This window comes from Podarcis pityusensis (genome assembly GCF_964106645.2).
Source record: "Podarcis pityusensis genome assembly, chromosome: 17".
Taxonomy (NCBI): domain Eukaryota; kingdom Metazoa; phylum Chordata; class Lepidosauria; order Squamata; family Lacertidae; genus Podarcis; species Podarcis pityusensis.
In genome coordinates this window covers 25,545,972-25,572,749 of record NC_138042.1, presented here as the reverse complement: position 1 = coordinate 25,572,749, position 26,778 = coordinate 25,545,972, and the positions used below count along the sequence as shown (strand labels likewise).

General features: G+C 43.4%; 1 protein-coding gene across 6 annotated transcripts in view; it reads right to left on the bottom strand.

Annotated features, from left to right (window-relative positions):
- LINGO2 (leucine rich repeat and Ig domain containing 2) overlaps positions 1-26,778 on the bottom strand; it is a 561,810-nt gene that overhangs the window by 426,116 nt on the left and 108,916 nt on the right. For all 6 annotated transcript variants that reach the window (XR_013980678.1, XR_013980679.1, XM_080986844.1 and 3 more), the window contains exon 2: positions 23,630-23,734. The gene's annotated coding sequence lies outside the window, so the exon portion shown is untranslated. The remainder of the gene's footprint in view (positions 1-23,629; positions 23,735-26,778) is intronic.

The window sequence follows — 26,778 nt, the reverse complement described above, 5'->3', positions numbered from 1 at the left end:
AAAAAATATGGCTACATTTTCCTCACTACAGTTAAACCAGGCTCAAGGCAGCTTGCAGATACTTGCTGGTATTAGAATTGGCTAATTTATATCAAAGATGGGTTCTAGCAATTAGATTAGATGCTACATCCACATGTAAGAAAAGCAACATATAAATGCTTAGCAGCATCCTTGATAGACAGTTTGGCAATATAGTAACAGGTTAAACATTTGTAAATCATGTTTGGAAGCCTTAGTTCTGAGTAAAAATGCCTAGGATTGCAGTGTAAGGTAGCACAATCTTTACCCTGGTACCTGCGAGTAAGCTCCATTGGATACAGTGGGACTTACTTCTGAGTAGACAGTGTAAGTCTCCATTTACAAGACAGGAATTAATGCGCCACGCATTTCCTAAGAAATGGCTGGCTACGGAAGCATTATTATTAAAAAAATTAAAGTGGATTGGTGACCTTTTCCTTCAAAAATCATAGGAAGGGCTTTATATGCCAGCTTCACCGTTTCCTTCATTTCGTGGAGGTATTTTATTTTCAGTATAAGCAGGACTCAGCTTTTGCACTTTTAATTGTTCTCCGAGACATGGAGGGAAGGAAAAAGGAAAACTGGGGCATTCTGGGATCAAATCAGAACTGGGGTGGGCTCCTGTAATTCTGGAATTGTCCCTGGAAAATTGGGACACTTGGATCTGCCAGAAGATGTTAGGATTCTGAGTGGACTAACTAGGTTTCCTTTGTTTTTCCTCAAGTGATGCTCAACTGCATCTTCAACATTCTACAGTTCCCAGAGCATGCTACTCCTCAAGGAACTGCAATATATATACAGCTCTGGTCATACTTCTGACATTTTATGCTGGCAATCTGGATAGAAAGCTTTGCCATTTGAGACTTCACCGTTTGTATTATCCTTCAAATCCAGCACACGTTAATTGGATGGTTCAGGACTTCATCAAGAGGCAGAGTTTGGAGTGAAATGGCGTGTGAACTAAATGAAATGAAACCATGTGTCAAGTATGTTGGTGCCGGTGAACGTATCTATTAGCATATCTGCTAAGAGGGAGCTCAGTTGTTCGAGCACCTATCTGTCTGGAGGTGTACTGGAGAAACCCAATAATAATGGCAGTGTTTTTGCCATGATGGGGGATTCTCCAGGTACGGAGGAGGGGATAAGGTTGTTCATTCACAAAACAAGGTAAATGAACATGAAAACCCAGAAACAGACTGGCTGCACTCAGTGGAAGAAAGGAATCCTCCATTGTGTGGATAGGCGGAGTCATCCAAACCCTGAGCAGCCCCAGTGTGGAATAACGACTCAAGACAACATGCTATGGGATTAAAATTGGCCACAACTTTATTATGTTTCAGATGTGGCTCAGGCATTGGGTGTTTATCCCTCCCAGTCTCCCGTCGGGGATCTGGGGAACATCAGGGTTATCCAGTGTGTGTGTGGGGGGGGGTGGGCTGGCTCTGGAGAACATATGTTCAAGCAGAGAGAGCCCGCCCCTGTTACGCTGCTGTCGCCGTACGGCCAAAGCCTCCCCTCAAACAACACCTTTAATGGGGAACCCTGGTATTGCTGCTGCAAAGAGGAGGGGGGCCTGGGTCACCGCTGCACGCCCTCTCCCATTTAGGGAAGATAGACTAAAGGATTCCACCCAAGGCCTGAAACTGCCGAAGTTGTGACGTTTTGCTACGGGACAGGCAACCAGCCAATGTAGGAGAATTCCTTTCTGGCCCTTCAACAGCAACCTTGACATAGCAGCGCCCGCGTACCTGAGGAGAAAAGAAGTCTTAACTGAGGGTGGGTAGGGTGGGAGAAGCTCTGGAGCCAACTGACGATTCCCAGGTAAGATCCTCCCCCTATTGTGCGGGCACATGGTCCCCCCCCCACGTGGCCTGATCACCTTGGCAACACCTCCCCAGGCGGGATTGGGCAACTGGCTGAGGTAGGCGGAGACCTCCAGGTATCCCACCTGGGGAAGGTGAAGCCAAGCCTGCGCTAATGGTGCCGCATAGGGTCCAGGGGGCTGTGTGTGACCACACAAAGGGCACCCCCATTTAATGTGGGGAGCACTCATTGTGGTGGTTTATCTAGCTGTGGTGGGTAGCAGGACAGCAGCACTCCGAAAAGCATGGGGTGACTGGATCTAAACATTATTTTAGCCTTCCACATTGCCCTGAGAGGTGCTACATCACTTTGACCACAACTCAAAGTAGGCTTTAAAAAAGGAGGAGAATGGGACCATGCCAACATGTAGGGTGCCAGTGTGTGCCTTTAAAAATAAGGCTAATATATTGATTTACAGCCACTACTAATGTCTGCTCTGAGCCTATCGTATATGTCTTGATCTCCCATAACAATAAAATAAAACCCGAAACCTAAAAACAGGTAAGTGTGAGGAAAATAAACACAAATATTTCTTTTTAAAGGACCCAGGTTGTATTCTACCTCAGAGAATATAATGTATTCAACAATATTTTGCTATATGCCGATGACATGGTTTTAATGGCACTCACCCGAAGAGGCTTACGCAGCATGCTGGAGGGGATCGCAGCCTACTGTTCCCATAATTCACTAAAGATAAACCATGACAAAACAAAAATTGTGGTGTTCACTAGAGCTCACCACACCTTTAGATGGTCTTTAGATGAACATGTGATTGAACAGTGCCCTTTTTTAAAATATCTGGGTGTTACATTCCAGGCTACATCTAGCTGGCTAGCCCACTTTAAGGCTGTAACCATCCTAACACGAAGAACAATTGGTGTTTTGCTTAGTTTCTTCCATACCAGGGGAGGACAATTGGTGATCCCGGCATTAAGAGCTTTTGTTGGGAAAGCTATTCCCCAGATGTTATATGGGATAGAACTCTGGGGGTGGAACCAGAGGCTGTTGGAACGGCTTGAAATTTTGCAAAACTACTATCTCAAGAGGATTCTAGGCCTTCCTCAAGGAACCCCAGCAGCTTTCTTGAGGGTGGAGGTTGGTTTACCCTCTGTGTCTGCCAGGGCCCACTTAAGATTCCTACGATTTTACATCAACCTTGCAAACACTTCAAACACCTTATTGGCCAAACAAGCCTTTGTATCTTTTCAAAAGAACACCACTTGGCGCCAAAACTTATCTGAGATCCTGGTTAGATACACCCTACCGGAGTTTAATATCCTCAAACGGTGGAGCCCGGACAAAGTCCGGAAATGGATCCTGGAGAGAGACGCTCTGTTAGATACCACAAAAATACAGATCCCAGGGTCCTCCCACTGGTTTCCCCGACTGAAAGCAGTCAAAATCTGCGCCAATTACTTGGCGAATATCACCAATCCCACTCTTCGGAGAGCCTTTACTATGGCCCGTTTCCAAACCATTCCTACGGCCTATCTGTCAGGCAGATATGCAAAAATCCCAGTAGAGCAGCGGATATGTCCTTGTTATATGAGAACCAAAGAGGATCTCATACATTACATGTTGTATTGTCCCATCTATTCGGCCTTCAGGGATGCGATGTTACAAACTATTCCCAAATCAATAGTCAACTCTGAGGACCAAGTAAAGTTTTTACTGGTGGACGCTGATCCACGGATTTCTCATGTGGTAGCGGTCTTTGTGGTGAAGGCTATGAAAACTAGGGTATGGTTCCTGGATGAAACGGTGAGGTCCCTCCCATTGCTCTCCTAACCTGTTGTTGTATCTTCTTCCCTGAATGGTGGGGTTTATTGGGTAGTTTCCTTGCTGGGACAGCATGGCATGAATTTTAGCTTACTTTTATAATCTTTTTGTTTATCTTTTAATAATGTTTTATGGTATTTTGTGTAAAGGCATGGACCTCACAAATTTAATAAATTTGTTGTTGTTGTTGTATAATTGCTGTTCAGAAATAATGTATTCAACAGTATATTATAAAGTTTCAAATAACTGAATTGACCTTCCTAGCGTATATATGGAATGCTCCAGATATTAAAGTTTAAAAGAAGGGTCCACATCAAAAACTGTACTTTGGCCCATTTTTCTTTTGCTTTGCCCTTGAAGGGGGGAAAAGGAGCTATTTCAGGCAGGAGGAAGATATTTCCACAAGACAACAGCAAGACAGCTGGGAGGTGGGCTGGGGAAAAGAGCTGAATCAGCAGCTCTGGGTAGACTCGCAGTTTTCAGAGAGAACAAAACAGCTGCAAGGTGATTCCATGATGTATAAGTAAAGGAGGCTGACAGGTTTAAGCAGAGAGCAGCCAGCAGAAACAGCAGGACAACAGTTGTTAGAACAGGCATCAAGATACCCTACAAATTTAAGGAAACGGGGGCACATAATCAGGGAGAAAGGCTCAATGTTTGAGAAATGAGAGAGACACAGAGGAAAGACACACACATTCACACACACAAAGAGAGAGAGAGAGAGAGAGAATATCCAGCAGAGGCATCATAGGAGGTGACCAATTCTAAAAGAGCTTCAGGGAAATTGCTTTTAAATTCTACACCGCAAATCTTGAGGGATGGGGGATTCTGGGAATTTCTTCTTTGGCCCTCTGGTCTTGAGAAAAACGCTGATGAGGTTTTTGGGGAGGCTCTCAGCTGAGACATCAAATATTTATAAGCTGTCTATTCTGCAGGGGAATAAGAATGATGCTCTGTAAAAATTTAACATGGGGCTGTCAACATTCAATGCTCCAGTTACCTGGCATCTCATGAGAGGATGGAATCCAAATGTCAGCTCCAGAGAATGCCTTTTCTTTGACCCAAATGTAGGAGATTTTAGTGTGTAACCCACAGGATGTTTCCTAAGAAGCACTGAGTTCAACAGGACAATCTGGACAGGTGGGATGTAAGGCAGGAATCAGAGAATTAGCAGAATTATAGATGACGCCAAGGATCATCTATGTCAGGAACACAGATGAGAAAGAGTGGTGGAAATCAACCAACAAAAAGCCCCCCAGGGAAGGCACAGAAGATGACTTAGATCCTGGATCCTGGTGGTGGGCCACAGTTCAGAGGTGGAGAGAAGCTGGGAGGTACTAGAAGCAAGCAGCTTGAGTGATCACAAAGAGGCAGAAGTAGGCAGGTGGTCCAGCAGAGGGAAGACAGGTGAGTTTTCCATTTTGGATGCAGGCTCCAACAGACGACAGAGCGGAGCCAGACCCTGTATCTGTCCTGCAGCTCCAACATGACAGCCTCTCTGCCGAAGGCTCTCTAGCCCATCTTACTCCTAGAATGCGAAGGATGTTACATGTTGTCAAGCAACGAGCCAGACAAGCACAGGGAGATGAGCCATAGCAGAAGATTACAGGGAAGGAGCCTGACTCAAAGGGCTAGAGAGTGAAAGAGGGGCTGCATGCCAGTTCAAGCAACTTCTTCATTAAGGTGACTTGCCTTTATGAGCCTCCTTGCATTTCTTCCTTTCCTTAATAAAGAAACTAACTGCACGTTAGCCTCGCGTCTCCCTCTCTGACCTGTGAATGACCTGATCTTCCTGTCAGCCCCTTGACAATCTAGTCCAACCCCTTGCAATGCAGAACTAGAATGCAGCTGTCCTGTAAGGGGGGGAGGTCAAATTTGCAACCTTTTCAGCACTATGCTCTAACCAACTGAGTTATAAAGTAGGTGGAGCCAGAACCAAAGACAGGCACACCCACAGCTCATGATAAGCAGAGCACACCTTTCGGCTTGCAGAGTTTAACAAGGGCAACATTGAGAGTGGGGAAGATGAAGCTGACAGGCAAAGCAACCCCAGGACGTATTATAAGAACAGGCAGGTAGGGGTTGGCTAAGTGTAGACTGAGGTTAGTGGGGCAGTGCCCCATTTGCCCTAATGGACAGATTTCCACTATATGCAAGAGAGAAAAAGAGAAGAAGCCACAGCTTCCACTGCTAGAAAGCTGGTGGCTCCTCAGCTAATATCCTGCCTGTTTTCCCCATGCTTTTGCTCAATCGTTCCAAAGCCAGGATACATTTGAAGGCTTACCCAACAGGAGAAGCCAGAATCTCTTCGGCTAGAATTTAGTTTCCCCAAAGGAGTTCATACATTTTCGCCTGGAATTTAATTAATGTTGAGTATTGCACAAGGCAACGCACCAGAGCACAATGAAAACATGCAATTAAATATTTACCACCAGCTCCATTGAGCATTATTATATCAGTCTTCCTTCATAGTTGCCTCTCTGATGGTGTAACCAGGCAAGGATGAGACAAATTATAGAGCAGCATAGGGGAAATGCTTGTCCCTATAGCCCATTGCTATGCACAACAACAGATAAGTAGAAGACAAGGTACCAATAGACTAATGACGATAATAGGATTAGTAAATAGGTGACATATGGGTGATAGCTTAAAGGGTTTTGAGTCTACTTGGAATGGAAGTGGTGTCTCTGTTTATGCATCTCATTGCTCTAATGCCATATAGATCAAAATAATTCATATTCCTTCACCTATGATCTGCATTTAACACATTGCTAATAGAAATTCTTGTACAACACTGGGATTCCTTGTAAGATGCAGCAATTCCACTGTTGTCAAATGCTAAATATGTGATATGCCTGCAAGTCTGCATACGGAATGAGAGCAAATGGAGTGTGTAAACTCAGATGCTGTGCAGGCTCTTGATAACAACATCTAAGATGAAGCTGAAGCTTTAAAGGTGATGACTTCATCTTCATCTTCTTGGCTTTCAAATGGTTATTGATGTCTCTTAGGATTCATCTGAATTCCAGTGGGTTTTCTGGCTTCTAATGTCAGTGTTATTCCTTCCCCTTGCTGAATAGTTACAGCAACTGAACATATGATGGGGGAAGAAACTAAAGACATGGTAGAACACGAAAGACGCATAAGGATGTTACTATCTTCAAAAGATGCACTGCATTAAGCCTTGGTTTGACACTCAGCATCAGAAAGTGCCAATGGTCTTGTTCACACATTGCTCTTCTAAAAGTGTTAATGAAATAGGTAAAAAGTAAAGGACCACTGGACGGTTAAGTCCAGTCAAAGGCGACTATGGGGTTGCGGCGCTCATCTTGCTTTCAGGCCGAGGGAGCCGGTGTTTGTCCACAGACAGCTTTCTGGGTCATGTGGCCAGCATGACTAAACCGCTTCTGGTGCAACGGAACACTGACAGAAACCACAGCGCACGGAAATGCCATTTGCTGTCCCGTCGCAGTGGTATCTATTTATCTACTTGCACTGACGTGCTTTCAAAGTGCTAGGTTGGCAGGAGCTGGGACAGAGCAACGGAAGCTCACCCCGTCGCGGGGATTTGAACCACCGACCTTCTGATCAGCAAGCCCAAGAGGCTTAGTGGTTTAGACTGCAGCGCCACCCCATCCCTTTGTTAATGAAATAACACAGTAGCAGCTAACCTCAGTCTACACCATGTTCGTCATGCAGCAAAAATGACATCATACATGGGCTGTATTGAATGGATGCTTTAGCTGAGATTCCTGCACTGCAGGGGGCTGGACTAGATGACCATTGGGTCACTTCCAACTCTACAGGTCTATGATTCTATGACTTTAAAAGAAAACGAGTGGTGAACCCCAGGCAGGTGACAAATGAATTGCCCAAAGCTTTTTGCCCAAACGTTTTCATCAGGAGTTATACAACTGACCACTCTCATATGTCAAAATGTGCTTTCTAGCCATTTTGGTTCATGCGCCAGATGTATTCTGAACAAAAGCTTCTAGGAACCATCTTTTGATATATGAAAATGTTCAGTTGCTGCTTCGCACGAAGACATTTGGTGAAATGTGTTGAGTGATTTGTCTGTAGTAATAAGTTACTCATCAGCATTTGCTCGAGGTTCATGTGTGCCTTTGTTGTTGTCTTGCCCTCTCTCTCCCTAACTGTGCATCCTCTGGATTTTCCTCATCTTCCACAGCAACCCACTTAAACTGATGCTTTCTACATTTCTTTTGATGGTTTGACAATCTTGAAGAGAAAAAGGTGGGTTACAAAGCTTGAATTTTCAAGTATTCCAAAAATGTACCCTGTGGCTATATACCCTCAGACTGACATAACACATTTTGCTCATTTGCTTTTAAGTTAAGCAGGGGTGGGGGTGGGCAACAGGTTCATAAACTGTCTTTCATATTCATTCTTGAGGTGGTGGTGGTGGTGAGTTACCACAGGATGACTTTTTCAATTCAGAAATAACTGTGTGAACAGATGCTCAGAATTGGAAATAAAAACTATCCCTTACTAGTTTTTAGAAATACCTTCTTAATATTAGGATTGGGTTTTCTGAGATTCAACACTCAGCATTAAAACACATAATTTCCCTTTAAAGGGAATACAATTCTAATTGCTGCTGATCTCTGTGAGGTCTAGTGGCAATTGTAAAGATGTAATCAGGGATCCAGGAGAATAGCTATTAGGTCATGCAATAGTCATTTCACAGAATTGCACACTTAAAAACTTCTTCTCTCAATCCTTTTTCTCTCTCACAGCATCCAAAGACAGAGTATTATGTTCTTCATTGTTTTTGAGAATAATCAATCTCGTATAGACTGTACTTTAGAGGTCTGAGATGAGAAATTACCTAGTTAAGAGTCTCCGTGCTGGAGCACAGAGGGCATTCTCATGCGCCTTCTATCATCACCTTTTGTTCTAACAACACTGACCAAATTCTAGGCACTAGTCCAGCTTTGCCAATAAAAGTTATAAGTGCGACACACTTCACACATTTTGTTCTCATAGGTCAAAAGGGAGACACACTCATTTGCTAAAAGACTACTAATCTGATGCTAAACTTTATGGATCAGATGCCGTATGACACCTGCACTCTGGCACTAGGCATGTACATTAGAAAGACACTTTTAGGCACTTCATGATGAGCTCATTAAAAACAAAACAAAACAAAACAAAACAAAACAAAACAAAACAAAACAAAACAAAACAAAACAAAACAAAACACCGTATGACACCTGCACTCTGGCACTAGGCATGTACATTAGAAAGACACTTTTAGGCACTTCATGATGAGCTCATTAAAAACAAAACAAAACAAAACAAAACAAAACAAAACAGAAGTATCTTCTACCTCTTGGTATCAAAGAAATAGCTAGCACAAATAAAGTCATGGTTTCACTTTCAAATAGTGAGCACTCACACTTTACATCGTGGGTGCCCTTTCCGGGATCGCACATAGTGCTACAGTTCCCAGGGAGCTTACTGGCAAACAGGGGCCGGTTTGCCCCTCAGTGTTAATTTTTGGAGGTTCACACCCATCCTCAGTAATCAAGTTTTTTGCTGGGGGGTGGGGCCAGCCCCATCTCTAAATAGGGGGTGGAGCCGACAATAGCCAGACAGTCAGCTCTGGAGATTCACCCTCCCTACCCTCCCTTTGTTTAGTGGTTCTTGTTTGCAGGTTAACTATTTCTTCCTGTTTAGCGGGTGCTGCTACGGTCTTTGACTGGTTGCTGTTGAAGAACCGGGAAGAAATTTTCCTGCATTGGCAGGTTTTGTCTTCCCTGTAGCAATTTGTCACAACTTTGGCGGTTATGGCCTTGGGTGGAATCTGTTGGGTTTGGAACTTAACAGGTTAAGAAGTTCCCATGATGCCTCAGCATTCTGACGTCAGTTTTCGAAGCTGGGAGGAGTTTCGTTTACTCTGTTCCTCTCTGGTCTCTGAGGGAAGAGGTGGCAGTTTGTCATGGCTGCTGTGAGCCCAGGAGATTTCCTGGGGAAAGTCGGAATAAAGGACTGATAAATAGACAAACCTGGTCTCTGTCTGTGTTTGTCGGAAGCTAAGTGGAAGCTACGTGACAGTTCCACCGCTGTGTGTAACTCTGCTGAGGCGTGACTGGAGAGCTACTGGAGACGGAGCTGAGTGGCGCAGCTCGGAGGAAGCGCGCCGGGCATAAAGAGCTAATTGTGGATCGTAAATCAATTAGCGGGGGTCACGCCAAACCAATAAATCAATTGCAACAGGTTATGGACCCTTAATCACCGATCGTAAAACTGTCACAGGAACGCAAGTGCCGGAATGCGTTTGAAGTCGCTGGCAGGAGTTTTTGCCTGGTGTTAAGAGGCAAAGGAGAGCTGCGGAGCTCAGAGCAGCTGAAAGACACAGAGGTTTGCCTGTGCTGAGAGCTGAGTGCTGGGAGCTGAAGAGCAGCTGGAAAATCGTTTCCCGACGGATGGGTGCCGGAGGAGCTTGTAATCTGTGAGTACAGCTTGGGGCCCCTTGGGAGAACGGAAGACTATGGCAGGCGGCCAGGTCTTGGAGGACATTGCGTTTGAACAGCTCACTCTAAGAAGTCGGGCAAGGGCGTAAAGTCAGCAAGGGCTGTCTGGGAATGTGCTGCTGGGATGTGCTGTGAAGCTTCAGCAGGAGGCCAGAGCCCTGGAGAAGTATTGAGAAAAGCCTAGAGATGGCTGCAGCCCCTGTTCCTGATGCTTTAGCCTCAAGGAGTGCTGGTGAGCAGATCGGGGGGGCGAAGGATTCCAAAGGCAAGTGTAAAGGCTTGTCCACTGTGCGTGCTGGAGTGGAATGTCAACAAAGCAGGTTCCCAGAAAGCCGCAGTGGGAGCCAGGCCAGAGGGGGCGGAGCTGGCAAGGAGTGCGTTTCCGGAGAAGGAGGGCCAAGCCAGCTGGGAGGAGCCCCGGGCAGTGTTTTTCCACTGGAGTTCGTCGTTGCTGCCCATGGAGAGCGGAGACAGCTGGGCAGGAAGGTCCCAAGGTCAACCAGCTGAGTTCCCATGGGAATCAGTCTCGGAGAGGAGGCCAGCGTGGGAACGCAAGGGAAAGACGTGGCTCAGACGCTGGGGAGGGTTGTTTTCTTATCACTGCTTCTATGGCAACTGTGAAGAACAACTCCAGCCAGGACACGGTGACACGCTGGGTGTTGAATACTGCTGTTGGTCAGCACCTGCTAAGCGAGCCTGCTGGCAAAATGCGGAACTGCAGGGCTGTTTCAACAGGACACAACTGTGATGTTAGCAGACGGAATGAGAAAGTCGGTTTCTGCTGTGGCTAACATGTTTTTTTTTCTCCTTTACAGGAGGAGCTAGAGGTCTACGTTGGGGGGAAACAAGTGGCCAACGTGAAAAGGGGACAGAACAATCTCTTTGTTCTGGAGTCACCTCTGGAGGGTGGTGGGAATGCTGGAAAAGCACAGGCGCAGTGTGCTAAGGTTCCCAGTCATGTGCAAAAGCTGCACAGGTGCACAAAAGGGTACAAACTCCGGAAATGTGGGAGGTCCCTAGGGTGCAGGGCATGCAAGGGTGCACAGGTACATGGTTTTCCCGGGTTTGGGAGGGTAGCCAAAGAGCCCTTTGAGCTCTTTGAGGCAGGTGGTCCAAAGGTTCAGGAAATGATCTTCTGTGGATATGATCCTGCAACCAATGGGTGGAAGTTTGCATACCCAGTGGGTGATCAAACCAAGCTGCTGGTCAGTAAGCAGGCTGAGTTCTGTGAACAGAATGGGTGTTCAAGACTCAGGGATGGTTCTGATTTTTCTCTCAGAATGTCTGTCTGATTCTGAGGAGGAAAGGGAGCCAGAGGCTGATCCCGGTGATGGGGACCAGGTCCAAGATCAGGGTTCAGAACCCGGTGATGGGGACCAGGTCCAAGATCAGGGTTCAGGGCAGGTCTGGGCATCTCCAAAGGTTGTGAAAGGAGTGTCCAGGTGTGAGGCTTCGTCTCCGGTTAGCGTAATAGAGAAAGCTCACAAACAGGGTGTCAAGTCAGAGGGGGAAGGATCTGACGGAGAAGACACAACTGCTGGCCCAAATGGGTCAGTAGGGTTTCAGGTCACAAGTGCGTGGAAAAGTGTCGCACAGTGTGATTCTGGGAGTGTTGAAGGGGTTCAACAGGTGCCTGGGAAAGATGCCGGGAAGGGGCACAAGGCAAAGGGAAAGGTGTTGAACTCAAAAAGGTCTTGTCAGAATGGTTCGGCAAGAGGGGGTGTTGGGTTTGGAACTTAACAGGTTAAGAAGTTCCCATGATGCCTCAGCATTCTGACGTCAGTTTTCGAAGCTGGGAGGAGTTTCGTTTACTCTGTTCCTCTCTGGTCTCTGAGGGAAGAGGTGGCAGTTTGTCATGGCTGCTGTGAGCCCAGGAGATTTCCTGGGGAAAGTCGGAATAAAGGACTGATAAATAGACAAACCTGGTCTCTGTCTGTGTTTGTCGGAAGCTAAGTGGAAGCTACGTGACAGTTCCACCGCTGTGTGTAACTCTGCTGAGGCGTGACTGGAGAGCTACTGGAGACGGAGCTGAGTGGCGCAGCTCGGAGGAAGCGCGCCGGGCATAAAGAGCTAATTGTGGATCGTAAATCAATTAGCGGGGGTCACGCCAAACCAATAAATCAATCCAACAGAATCCTTTAGTCTTTTCTTCCCTATAATGGGGGGGGGGGATGAAGTGGTGATTCACCCCCCTGCGGCGGCGATTCCAGGGTCGCCCTCTTAAAGGGGTTATATTTATGGGTGTCACTGGCCATACACTGAAAGGTTGTCAGAGAACTACCCTGCGTGCGGGGATATGGGCTGGGCTGCCTGCTACACTTACGTCTTGCAGAGCACCCCCATATCGCATTTACCCTAATGAACCCCAGTTCCCCCCGGCCACTGGTCTTGCTAGCTAGCAATGATGGGAGTTGTAGTCCAAAAACAGCTAGAGACCCAACTTTGGGAAACACAGTTCTAAAGGCAAAGGACTGGGAGGGGGGCATTCTTCCTCTCAGATTGCTCCCTGCTGACAGTGCCTTCCACAGCCGCCACCTTTTCTTCTTCCTAATTTGACAGCAACTGGCACCCCAGCCTCAAGCCAGTCAGAATCGCGGAGCTCACAGCATGTGTCATAAAACTTTGAATAAACTGATTCACTTATCCCCTCATCACAGCAGATCTGAAAAGCCTCAATAGCGCTTTGCCTCTCCACACAGGACAAGCTGGTAATTGCAACGCCTTTATTATAATTGTTATTTATTCAATTTCTATACCGCCCTTCATCCGAGGATCACTGGGCGGTTTGCAATATAATACACACCACAGTAAGAAACAAAAACAATATTTAAAGCCATGTGTGGGGGTTTGATTTGTCAGAGACATCACCCAGGCTCTCCATAAAAACAACAACCAGTGAACAAAGGATAGCAATCCAACCGCAAAGGATATTTAAAGGGCATTCTATCCTAATGTTTAATAAGGCATTTGGACCACATGTCAGGCTGAAATGATAGGTTTAGCTGTCACATAGTAGGTCTAAATCCTTCATGTAGGTGTTCAGTTTTCATAGCAGAAATTTCTCAGTGGTTGATAAGAATATGTTTAGCTATTACCTTAGTATTACTTGCTTCAATCCAAAGTGATTGATAAACAATAACACATAAAAATGAAAGCACAATTAAAACACAGTCAGGATAAAAGGACACTACAATAAAAGCCAAACTTAAAATCACCAAGGCTGCAATCTTAAGCACACTTACCCGGGAGTAATTCCTGCAGGACTCATTTGGTCCTACTTCTGAGCAGACATCTATAAGATTACATTTATTTCACAAACAGCAACAGCAATAAAACCACCTTAGAACACCCTCATAAGACATGCTGTCAGGTGTTTTAGCACGCTGCTCTTAAATACTTACCCAGCCTGAATGCCAACTGAATTAAAAATATGACTTAACCTGGCTTCAAAATTGGTTGTGAGGGATCCAAGGGGAGGAGCTCAAACATTTGGGTGCCAGAATCAAAAAAGTTATTCCTGAAGTCCCACACAAATGTGTATTTTATGGCCTGTGTCACTTTTGTGTGTCATAAGACCATTCCATCCCATTTTTAAAAATCATGGGACAAAAATCCATTTACATTAAACATTTCAACGGTTGGGTTTTTTAAGTAAAAGGATTTTATATCAAAACAGGTTGCATGTTAATTGGTCATGAGGCTCTGGTTCATGAATGAGTTCAAGAGGAGTGGAGCACATCCAAGCAGAATTCACAAAGATCAAATTCCTCAAAAAAAGGAAAATCTGTAAAAGAGGTGATACAGAGCAAGGTATCATTTGATGATTGCAGGGAATGGGGAGGAACCTATTTGCAAACCAATCAAGCTTTTGAATGATGCAGCGGAACTGAGGTTGAAGCCTTGCATTACCTTTCCTGAACAGATTCTCAGTTAATCTGCTGCTTCCCACAAAAAAAGTTCCTAATTATGTGAGTCCACACCAGAATTCAGCAAATTATTTAGAAAAGAGGGTTAACATATTCAGGCTGTTCCAATGCAATTGTCTGCCTGAGGGGAAAAACCAAATCCTCAACTCCCCCAATTCATAATGTAGGTCAACTCATTTTGGCACATGATGTAGAAAATGTAACAATAAATTAAATGATATTACAACTAAGCTGTCTCAGGCAGCTTAGGGTAGGGCCGTAATACATGTTTTAAACTATACAATGGAAATTAATGAAGTCTGCATAAAAGTAAGCTAGTAAGTAAGTTGGCACCCCTGCTGGACAAAATGGTCCAGTCGCTTGATCCAGCCGGCTCTTCATATGTCTTCTTCGTAAAATAACTTTAACTTTAACTGCATAAGGGACTCCAAATCTTTAGCATGGGCTAAGTGAGAAATCACTTCTGCTATGCATCCAATATTCAGTTGCACACACAGATCTCCATACAGCTCAAGCTAGGATTATCTGAAATCCCATCAAGCAGTTAATTCAGGAATGAGTACCAATGCACAGGACCGGATTTAGGTTTGATGAGGCCCTAAGCTACTGAAGGTAATGGGGCCCTTTATATGTCCAGCTGTCCTTTGACAACAACAAATTGTCACTGTTTCTTGTGTTGAATATATGCTATATGGTAATTTATGGATCTAATAGGTATCAAAAGCTATTTGCACATGCAGAATGAAGGCACCCTATATATAGAAATGAGCAAACCAGTGATATATTTTAGGGAGCAGGCTAGCAAGGCAGGGCCCAGTACTTACATCTTAGGAGCCTACACAACACGAAACACTCTTGCTGTATGTAGGTTTTATTTGTTTTTTATCTTATATTTTGGAAATGTACATCCAGGGTTTTTTTCCTTGTTTTTTAGGGGCCCCCAAGAGAGTGGGGCCCTAAGCTATACCTTGTTTAGCTTATACGTAAATCTGGCACTGCCACTGTGTTCAGTAGGGTCTACTCCCTAGGAACTGTGTTGCAGTTTAGAACATTTCCCCATCAATCATCATCTAATGTAAGGGTGGAAAAGTTCAAGCACAGAGGCTGAATGCAGGCCTCCAGACTTGTTTGTCCAACTCTCAGGACACTCCCTGGGACATGCCCCTCAGCTGTCCAGTCCCATGCCCTCTTTAAGAGCTTCCTGACTGCAATGCACCCTTGAACCAAGATATTGCATTTTGCCTGAACACTGATCTAGCAAACGGATATGCATTTCTATGATGTCAAAAATGAAGGATGACATTTTGATACGACTCACAATGCTCTGTTTTCAATTTTAACCTATCCTTCAAATAGTTTCAGTTACAATCAAATTGGAGAATAGGCTACACTCCCCCTCCCACCCATGAATAAGAATAGATGTATTTTCAAATATAACAATACCTCATGCGAGGAGCTTCAACACTGGCGCTTAATAACACTGAAAAGATAGTAACGGAACAACACACAGCTCTTAATCTGTGGTTTCATTTTAAGGTACCAGCAGACAAGTTGCATTGTCTTGCTGCTGTTTTAGCTACTTGTTTTGTTGCTTGTTAAGCATTTTTCTGCTTCTGCACAGCAAGCTATGTTCTCTTTTTGTCTAGTATCATAAATTACCAGCCACAAGAGCTTCATCTCTCAGGGAACAAAAAGAATAGGCTTTGCGTACCCTTTTGCAGCAGAGCACGGCACGTACTTCATTAAAGACGGGGTCGGCTATTTCAGATGTTACGGTTTATACTAATAAAGGAAAGCTACTCTTTAAATAATTGTGATGCCTATGGAAAAACCCTATCAGCAAAAAGATTGCTTTCCCTGATAAAAAAGCAAACTTTTGCTATGCATTTTTGTGCCAAATTAACCATAACAGGCAAAGTCCCAAATAACCCTCCCCAACAGGAAGAAAAACAGACTATTTTGGTGCTTATCTTTCAGAGCAAAAATTAGCAGGAAGAATCACAAAACATCCCGGCCCTAAGATCGTCTTGTGGTGAAGGAAATCTTTTTACAAAGGGGTGGTATATTATCTCTATCAGTATATAAGGGCCAGATCAGTTTCTGCAACCTGGTAGCCTCCAGCTGTTTTGGACTTCAGCTCCTATGAGCTCCAGACAGATAGTTCCAATGGCCCAGGGCTGATGGAAGCTGGGCTAGATAGAACAGAATAGAAAGTAAATATAAATATTAGAAGTTCCTACAAGGCACAAAGGGGGAAAGTTATGGCAAGCGGTTGGAGCCACACTGGTGAGTCTTTCATCATTTCAGGAGAGCTTCAAAGACCCAGCTCAACCTGAGGGTGTCTGGCATAGTGCCCTAAATCTCAACCCTAGTCTCTGTGGATATAGAGACTATTAAGATACTCTGTACTACTTCCACTAGTGTGGAATAAAAGAACTGTGTGTAAACTCCTAGAATTGGATTTTTGGTTTCCCATTTCCAAATCACAGCACTGTTTCCTCTAACTGGTGTCTTACAATCAATGACACATGGAAGAATGCAACAAACTGTAGAGCCACTTAGATTCAAAATATTTCTGATTTTAAGAGAGCAATTTGATGTGTGTGTGTGAATCTCATTGCAGATTGGCTCTCTACAAGCAAGGCCTCCAGAGACACAGAGGAAGACCTATTACCGTGCTAAAGAGTATATCTTCTTCTTCTTCTTCTTCTTCTTCTTCTTCTTCTTCTTCTTCTTCTTCTTCTTCTGCCAAGGAATACTTTACATTTTAAAGAAATATAATAGGCCACAATTCTCTGTTATCACTTTCAGATATTTTGTAGCAGACTTTGGTTTCCAAGAGTTATCACCAGGAATCTACACTTACAACATAGTAATGGGAAAGCTGATAGAATTGTTTGGACAATGATGGAATCTGCTAAAGAAAGAAAGAAAGAAAGAAAGAAAGAAAGAAATGAAATAAGAACAACCACACTTTGTCCCCCTTGTTTAATCTTCCTGGGCATAGGTGAAGTCCAGCAGAGCTGTTCATGGGTTGATGACTGTGTACAACCCTACTGAAAGCTGCCACTGACTTGACTCCAAAAACTGTGTGCATACAAGAACTCTGTCAAAAAGATAAGCTGATGAAAAGATCCCCAAATATGCAATTTCAGCACCAGACATGCAGGCAGAAATGTCCCAACTCACAACAGAAAGCTTGGATTTCATATATGAGAGGTTCAAGGGGCTGCTCAGCCTTGTGCAGAAACTTCTCCCTAACATACAGTGAGGACAACAAAAGAAGTCCTCCAATGGAAGGGAACATTCATGCCCTTCATTGTACTAAATCAGGGCATGTTTTGAGTCTACCAGAAAGCCCGTAAAACATCCAGTTATTAAATATTTAACTAAGTTTAGTTGCTGTGTTATATTGTTTTGATCCCTCTACTGAATGTAACATACTTTTATTGTATATTTATTTTGCAATATGTATTTCTTTTGGGGAGTCTTTTAGGCCAAAAAAAGGCATATACCAAACTGTTAAATACTAAGGAAAACCAAGTTACTTAAACCTGGAAAACTGCTCCCATTCTATGATGGACCTCTTTCCAAAGAATGGGAGATGTAACAGAGAGAGTTAACTTCTCTCCAGCTAGATAATGCCATCAGCAAAGAGCACAGCTTTATCTATAGTAGTTAATAGTATTAGTATTAGTATTAGTATTAGTATTAGTATTAGTATTAGTATACTGCCCAATTTCTGCAGGTCTCAGGGCGGTTCACAAGATAAAATCACAAGATAAAATCATAAAATAAATAATAAAAATAACAAGTTTCAAGTAACTTGAAATACAGTACTTAAACAAGTCAGACCCATCTTAGTGGTCTTAAAAACAGACTTCTCAATCCAGTGCATAGCCACAGATAATTCAGCCAGAGTGTGTATGGGAATCCTTCCTGGCCACAACTTGCCATGAATGCAATGTATCCTGAAATACCATTTAGCCATTTATTGAACTCAACTTTAGTGCTGACAAAGCTCTTTGCTCCAATGACTATGCAAGGAAGAGTCTCGAGGATTGAATTTCCGCCTAGGGTTTATTTTCCTGAGTCTCCACGGGACAGGAGGTGCATGAGCTGCAACTCTGGAGAGCTGTAATGAGTCTACAGGTAATTGTGCAAGATCCCATGGAGATTACTTATTACAACTGACAGTACAACTTACATTTCCTGCTGGCATAACTGCCACAAAGAGGATGCAGAGACAGCACAAAATTGAATTTTATACTGCTGAAGGGGGTATTGTGTTGTTGTTGTTTTAATTGGATACTTTCTAGAGATTAATAGTGGCACACTCCACGGATTCAATTCATGGATATGATTTCCTGTTTTCAGGATATTAAAGAGGAATACCAAGAGGGTGAGTCTGTGGATTGGGGAGTAGAGATTCAGTAGGGGTGCAACAAGTATATTTCTAACCATGCAAGTCGTTGGGTGCATAGCACTGGGGAAGCCACATGCACACAGTATAACTTAATTCATGGGCTAATTCTGAAGATAAATGAGAAGATCGATACATTAATTTCCATGCTCCAATGTGCCACAAAATTAATAATAATAAAATCCTATCACAAACTATTTCATTCAAAATACCAGAATCTTGGATGCTTACATTATAATTCTTCTATGTATCAGTTCAACTCCCACCATCCAGACAATTGGCCATACTGGCTGGGACTTTATTATTTTATTAGACACCAGAATAAAGAAACAAAATCAAACAATATACGTATTATATTTTACATTTGTATTCCCCCCCCAAAGACTTCAAGTTGGGTTGTGTAAAAGGTAAAGCAGACCAACACACACAAACACAGGGTTACAGAATAAAATCCAGACATTTATAAGTTACCAGGGAATGTGATATAAATAATAGTACTGTCAGCTCCCTAGGTTATCAGAATAAGCATCTCTTTTGACCAGTCCTTTTTTTAAAAAAAAAAAGTTTTTTAAAAAGTGCTGGTACTCGCCATGAAGTTGTCACAGTAAGTGCCACATTTTAAACATTGGGGCGGTACTGCGTACCTTTGAGTACCCCCAGAAAGCACTGTTCATGACCACTTGTTAAAATGAGTCTTCATAGGGCGACATCTCCGTAAATTGGGAAACCACCAGAGAAAAAGCCCCTCCACCCGAATTATCACTAGACTTGGGAGATTTCAGACCATGTTTGAAATCTGAATGAAATGACCAGGTTCTGAAACTGATCCTAAAACAGTTTGGGTCCTCCCCCCCCACTTCCCTGGGTGTAAAATTGGCTGGTAAATTGATCTACAGTCCATCAGGGAAATGGTGAATTTCTTTTTATATGTATAGTTGCCATATGGATAATTAATCCAGTTTTGCAGAATAATCATGAATCGGGGCACAGGAATAATTCACTTCCAAACTTGTAATGCTGTCAGCCTGTCCTGCAATGGAAGAGATATGCAGATGCCCAGACTTTGTTTGGAGCAGATATCTCAGCAAATATCTTTGTACTCTCTAAACAGGAATATGGTTCTTTTTCTCTCCCCCAGCCCCCACTTGTAATAATAATAATTATTATTATTATTTGAATTTATATACCACCCGATACCTGGAGAATAAAACCAAAATAGAAAACCACAAAATACATAATCAAAATAAAAACAACAACCCAATAACCCCCCACGCCCCACCCCAAAACCACATTTTTTAGAAAAGGGCATAGGATCTTCACTACATTTAAATTAAGACAATTAACAAAGCTGGACAAGAACCACTCGTTGGAAAGACCATGATCTCAGAAATTTTTGCAGCAATATTTCTTTATTGGCAACCAAATTGGCCAGGTGCCTTTCTGATACAAAGACAAAAAAATAGCTTTGAAATAAGAGTGGGAGGGGGGAATTTGCCATGTAAGCAAATGGCAAGGCAGCGGGGAGAGAGAAAAGCCTTCCAAGCTTCAACCAAGAAGGTGCAAGGTATATAAACACATGCCATATTCTTTACCATGTATTGTTACAGTTCCCAATGGAGCTTGTATGAAATCCTGGCCCCACACAGGCACTTAGCCAAGATGCGCCAGCAGCATAATTCGCACCCAATGATGCACGTGCAAGACTAGAAGGGGGAAGTGGAGCGCTGCCGGTGTGACCAATTGCTCAGATAATTGTGCAGAACTGTTGACAGGCATTCCATTAGCAGCAGATTGCCCCTATTTAACTGGCAGCTGTGGTACGGCCAAGGCTCCTGCTGCTTGCAAGGGCTTACTTTGAATACACAATGCCAATTACATAGGCCGAACTCTTCAGGTTTTTTGACAGGTACCCTCGAGATTTCCGCAATTAATTTTATTATGCACTTTCTGCCTAAAATGCCCTTGGAAGTAGGGAAAAGTTGTCTAGTATGTGTCTGGGAGGGTGTGTGTGTGTGTGTGTGTGTGTGTGTGTATAAGGAGTCTTTCAATGGGTGGGTGTGCAGAGGGAGACGAGGAGCTGGAGTTCATTTGGAGACATGAAGTGGCAAAGCACTGCAGAAATAACTTGAGCTACTCATTAGCTGCATTTAAAATTACAAGAGATCCATGGGCAGAAGTGGAGTCAACCTGATAGTCCTGATATACTCTTGGAACAATTGGAGGAGGGTGGATTTGCATTTAGCACTCACAGCAGTAGCTTTAATTATGCCAAGTATCTCACAATCACAAGTGTACCACTGCTGTTCCAGGAGAAGGAGAGACATCATCTTACAATCAGCCCAAGATAAAGTAAGAAATACCAGTGTATATACACACAACTCCCCTTCGACTCTGTTACAGGGATACAAAGTTGTTTGGCAGTTTTTAATCATTCTCCGAACCAACGTGCTTTTTCCTAAAACCTTACTGCTCCACGTAGCTCAAGCAGCCCTTTGGTTAAATCCAATGGCCAATTGTCAGCAACTGTGCTATGGTTTCAGGATACAGCAGTGATCTGGACACTGAATTGGAGAATACGGTGTCATCAGCAAAGGAACCCAGACCAGGTTCTGGGTTCTGCAACCTGATCAGGGGACCAATGTCTCCAAATCAGGTACCCTATTGAACTTGATGCTAAAGCTTCAGAGTTAGCACCATCACAGGTGACTTCTCCTGGTCCTGAGGAACTGTCTCCCACTGTACCTTGCTAAGTTCAGCAGCACAGGGAGCACACCGGGTAGGAAGGACACAGGAGAAGTGCCAGTGTCAAAAAGGGAATACAGCCCAGAAGAGATGAACTACAGTAGAGGCAGAGGCCAGAAAGACTTCAGATCGCTCCCAAACATGGTTGGAATAAGTCGGTCACTACGAGCTCTCCTTGGAATGGCAACAACTGACCTGCCGTGATGGATTAACAGGATTAACCTCCCAGAAACCAAATAATCTTCTAGAACACCTGAGGGGGGGCGGGCAGCATTAAATGAACTTATTATGCTAGCACAAGAATTAACACTAGCACAAACAGATTTCCTCCTCTCTCTTTCCCTACCCATCATCTCTGCACCATCCCCAAATCTGCTCTTGAGGGTTGGGGGCGGGGGGGATCACAACAGATTTTGGGGCTGTGCAAGGCAAGGGGTGGGGAAAGATCCTTATGCTTTTGAAATGTTCATCATAGTGCTACGCTGAATACCATGCACTTGCAAAAAGCAAGAGAAATAGTGTTGCCAAGCCAGCCCCCCCCCCAACACATGGGGGGGGGGAGCACTGCATAACATTATTGCTTACATCTGAAGTCAAAATACTTTAAATGCCACCTTAGCAGTGACCAATCGCCAGGAAGCACAGCGTGATGCAAAGGGAATACCAGTGAACTGACAATGAATGAATCCTCTACAGGACAACAACCTTTTCCATTCTGGAACGGTATCCATCATAATTTTTTTTTTGGAGGGGGGAGGGGATGAATGAACTTGAGGACAGCTGAAAGGCAAGTGCCACTGTTCAAACACCCTTATAAACTGCAATTCAGTTCTGCCATATGTGAGATCATACATATTTATATATATATATATAACACACCTTGTTGAGCGTGGAACACACACACAAAAATCTTTTCTGCTGTTGAGATATTCAAAAATAATTGCTGGATTTGTAGCTAGCTCATTTAATTAAAAAAGAAAAAAAGTCCTTAATTAATATGAGCATGATTTGGATAGCTTGGTTCATTTGTCATCCTTTCCAGAAAGAATTTAATCATTTATGGAGTTAACAAGGAATAGTTAATAAAAGGATCCACTTATTTTTAAATAAATAAATAAAGTTCAGCTTCAGAATTTACCCTTAGGCTGCCACTGAAAAATAAAAGTCTTGGGTGAAAACAGTTTTTAAAATAATGGGGTTTTATTCTCATCCCTAAATTCCTTGTAAGACCAGATGTTTATCATGTATGTTTACATCAAGCAAAGCATGTCCTACCTCAAGGAGGGCAAGTGTTGCGGTGCGACCTGGAGACTGACCTCCTGTGTTGTGGGTGGGTATATTGGACAGCCACAACACCCGATTGGTAGGTCCCTCATTGCTGGGTTTAATCTGGCCAATGGGGTACAGTCTAAACGGATCGAGGGACCTATATATATGCACGTAGCCCAGAGCTTCCTCTTTCAGCTCATACATCGGAACACCCGCCCACCTCTCCCTATATTTAGGGCATTTTGTGACTGACCTTGTTATGCCGTCGTGTGTCATCTGTCATTGGGACAGGGGCATAGCAGGAATTTTTCCCACTTGGCTGATTGGCTGTTGCCATTTGGGTTTCACGTGCTGCATAGCAAATCGTCACAACTTGTAAGGTTGCGGATAGGCACTGGTTCAGGTGATAGGGATGGGAGAAAGGTCTTGCCATCCCTATGTGAAGGGTATTCCATTAAAGGAATTCAGGGACTCAACTTGGTTTGGTCAACCCCCGTGAGGGGGTTGTGCCCGTGCCTGAGTCCAGGGGAGCATCTGGGGAGTGGACATAGTCTGTTCCCAGGCTTTCTGCCTACCTCAGGTGTTCACACTTGGCTGACCTATGATAGAGCTCTGGGTCAGCGCTACCTGCAAGGGTGCAGGGAGCTAGTCGAACCAGAGCCTATGCAACCACTAAGTCTCTGTAATCAATAAAGTTGTGGCCTAAATTCTGCCAAAATCCAAAACAAAAATTTGAGTCAAATGTGTGCTTATTTAGGGAGGTCTGAACATGCAACTACAAGTTCTGAAAACAAAAGTCACCATGTGCTCATAAGATAGTCTAACGAACAAACATAAAAGAACTGCAAGAATGTCTATGGATCTGCATCCAAGACAACTTTGTTCTCTGTTGTTTACATCATTTCACAAGCATGCAAATTATTGTTTGCCCAAGTAAATGACTTCAGGTAAAATTGTTGAAAGGATTTCAGATTGCTTTGCACTTGGCTGCTACATCACGAGGAAGACATATGCCAGGGCAGTTACTAATGCCTTTTTACACATTTGCTATGCTTTTAACATTGATCCAAAGTTTTTGAGCAAGACACAGTCTGAAGTCTTTGTGAGCTTACCATAAAGCAAAGTACTTTTCGTGTTCTTCATTCAAGCTTGGACGTACATCGAGAGACCCACGAGAAGCAAAGTTCTGTATTTTGTAGTGTTTCCAGAAGGATCTCCTGTTAGAAAACAAAGAAGAAATCTTAAGAATTCATGGAGTACCATTTTCTTTATAACTTCTGTGTTAATCAAACCATACAAATAATAATCCAGCTTCTGGTATACCTCCCAGGTTCATGATCAGCTGAGTTAAAACAACACACTGTTCATTTGCACCACATTTGAGGAAGCTGGTTGCTACTAACCAGTATGAGGAAGATGTCATGACAACATTGTCAGTGTTGATGACTTTTGTCCTACTCAGTTGCTAAAAGTAAAAGAATGTGTCTTGCCAAATGCAAGGTGGTTCTTTTTACGAGATTCAGAAGCAACACAAACACAAGTGAGTGAGAAGATTAAATATTAACAAAAAACAAAGAGGGCTCAGGTATGAAAGGCTGGAAAGCAGGGCACAGGAAGCAGTTGCTGAGTCGTGCTCATGTGCTGACAGCAACATCTAAACCTGCAACCAACACTTCCCTTCCCATAGCCTTAGCCAATCTTACCAGACAGCAAAATTTAGCAAGAAATCTTAAAACACCAAAACACTCCTGACAAAAGGTTAGGAGTCAACTCACTGCAATGACTATCTGCATCCCTGAGTCACATCTGATGTTTGTGTGTCCACTTTCAGTTCTGTATCTTTCCTGTTACCAGTTGATTCTCCCTCTCGTCTCTCCCTAGCATATTCAGAAGCTGAATTTCACATGTTACCCCTCTCCCCAGATCAATAATTAGAACCATGCACCTGAATGCATTTGCACCAACTCTAATCAACAGTTACTCTTCAAGAATCTTTCTTTTTCTAACGTGTCAGGTGGGAGGGGGAACCTGAAATCAAGAAACTGTGCTGAACTAGATTAGCCGGCCATCAGCTTCCCTGTTTCAGCAACCTAAGGCTTTTGTATCTGACAGCACAGTTCCTCATTAAGCATCTCTCTCTCTTCCGTATATGCAAATATGATGAGATTCTCACTCTTGCATAAGCCAATTAATTTACAGGATGAATAACAAGCATGGCAATCAGAAGAGCGCACTTAACACTGGTTGTCTTTGAGATGGGACTGTGCAGGTGCCCTTTCCCCCTTCAATTAATAGCTGATGGTCACTTTGCCAACTGTGCTACTGCTGGAGTCATAGAATCATTGAACGGTAGAGCTGGAAGGAACCCAAAGGGTCATCTGGTCCAACCCCCTGCAGGAAATTGGAAAGACACAAGGTAGCTAAAATAATAATAATAGGATGCTACCCAAAGCTATATATACACACTTCGTGTAGTCAGCACACACAACAAGTAACTATCCTCTGGATCAGGGGTAGGCAACCTAAGGCCCGGGGGCCGGATGCGGCCCAGTCGCCTTCTCAATCTGGCCTGTGGACGGTCCTGGAATCAGCGTGTTTTTAAATAATAAATAATAATAATAATAATAATAATAATAATAATAATAAAATTATTTATATCCTGCCCTCCCCAGCTGAAGCCGGGCTCAGGGCGGCTAACAACAATAAAATAGTACAACATTCTAAAATCATTTCATTATAAAATTAATTCAACTCAAATTGATGGCAACCATTAGGCTAAAGTTCTGTGAAGATTGCCATGGAGGGAGTCAGGCTGTGCCCTGACCAAAGGCCTGGTGGAACAGCTCTGTCTTGCAGGCCCTGCGGAAAGATGTCAAGTCCCTAGTCTCTTGTGACAGAGCGTTCCACCAGATTGGAGCCACAGCTGAAAAAGCCCTGGCTCTAGGGAAGAAATGAGTAGAATGTGTCCTTTTATTTAAAATGCATCTCTGGGTTATTTGTGGGGCATAGGAATTCGTTCATTTTTCTTCTTCTTCGAAAATATAGTCCAGCCCACCACATGGTCTGAGGGACGGTGGACTGGCCCATGGCTGAAAAAGGTTGCTGACCCCTCTAGATATTGAACATCTTTGATTTTGTGATGCTGTTCTCAGATCAAACAAATACCAAAGTCTTTATTTAATGACAAAATGTGTTTAGAAATATGTGCTTGGTAATAAATAAACTGTATAAATTCTTACTTTGTGAAAAAAGGTCAAAACAGTATTTAATACTTTAATATCTTTATTCTGGCGCCAATATTTGTTCTTCTTCTTCTTCTTTACTACAGTGTAATTCAGAAAAAGGATGAAACAGACTTATGAACATGCAAGTCTGACACAGAGCAGAAACTGACTGAATAATTCATTCCTAACAGCAACCATAGCACAGCTTGATTAAAACCTGCACGGTTCTCTCTTAAGGATGTTCAGAACCCACTTCCGAAATTTCTCTGAGCTTCTCCAAACCCATAGCACATTCCTCAAAACTCCAACCTAGGTTTGCCTGAGAAGGAAACTCAAGATTCACCAATTAATTTTTATTTGTAAGAAATCTTAAACTGAGGATCCAGAATGCAAAGCTGAAATGCATGGGCTCAGCCTGGATGTGGTTTGTCTAAGCCATTCCAGAAAGTATCCAGGTTAAATTTTGTGTGCATACCTCATCAAAAAGGTATTTAGTAGAAGTGATTAATGTTCCGGGCCTCACTATCACCCAACAAGAAATAAGATGTGCCCCCACAAAAGCCATGGCAGCTTCATATTGCGAGGAAGTGTTGGCAATAGTGAAGCAAATGCCTTTTAAAGAAACTTGTTCACCTTACTGGATTTGAGGAATCTGTGATAAGTGAACAAAGACTGCACATAGTACTGATGCTGACTACTGAAGCTAGTAGACAATGGAACCCTATAAGTACTCTCTGCCATGATCCACTGTTCTGTTGCCAGCGTCAGAAAACTGGGCTACAGTACGTCGCTGATGTAACCCAGTTAAGCACCTGTTACCCATTTACTTGTTTGTTAAGCACATCTTCAAAGTTTCTTCTCATGCATCTGTAATGTGTCAAATGCATTCTGACGCTATATGAAGTGCAATTCCCATAGAAGCCAGGATCTGAGGTTCTCAGAAATTCAGATATTACAATGTTGGCATCTAATTAAATAGGTTAGACAGGCCCGCTGCTCTCCCTAAAGCACAAAACTCTTCAGACCCAGTTGCCTGA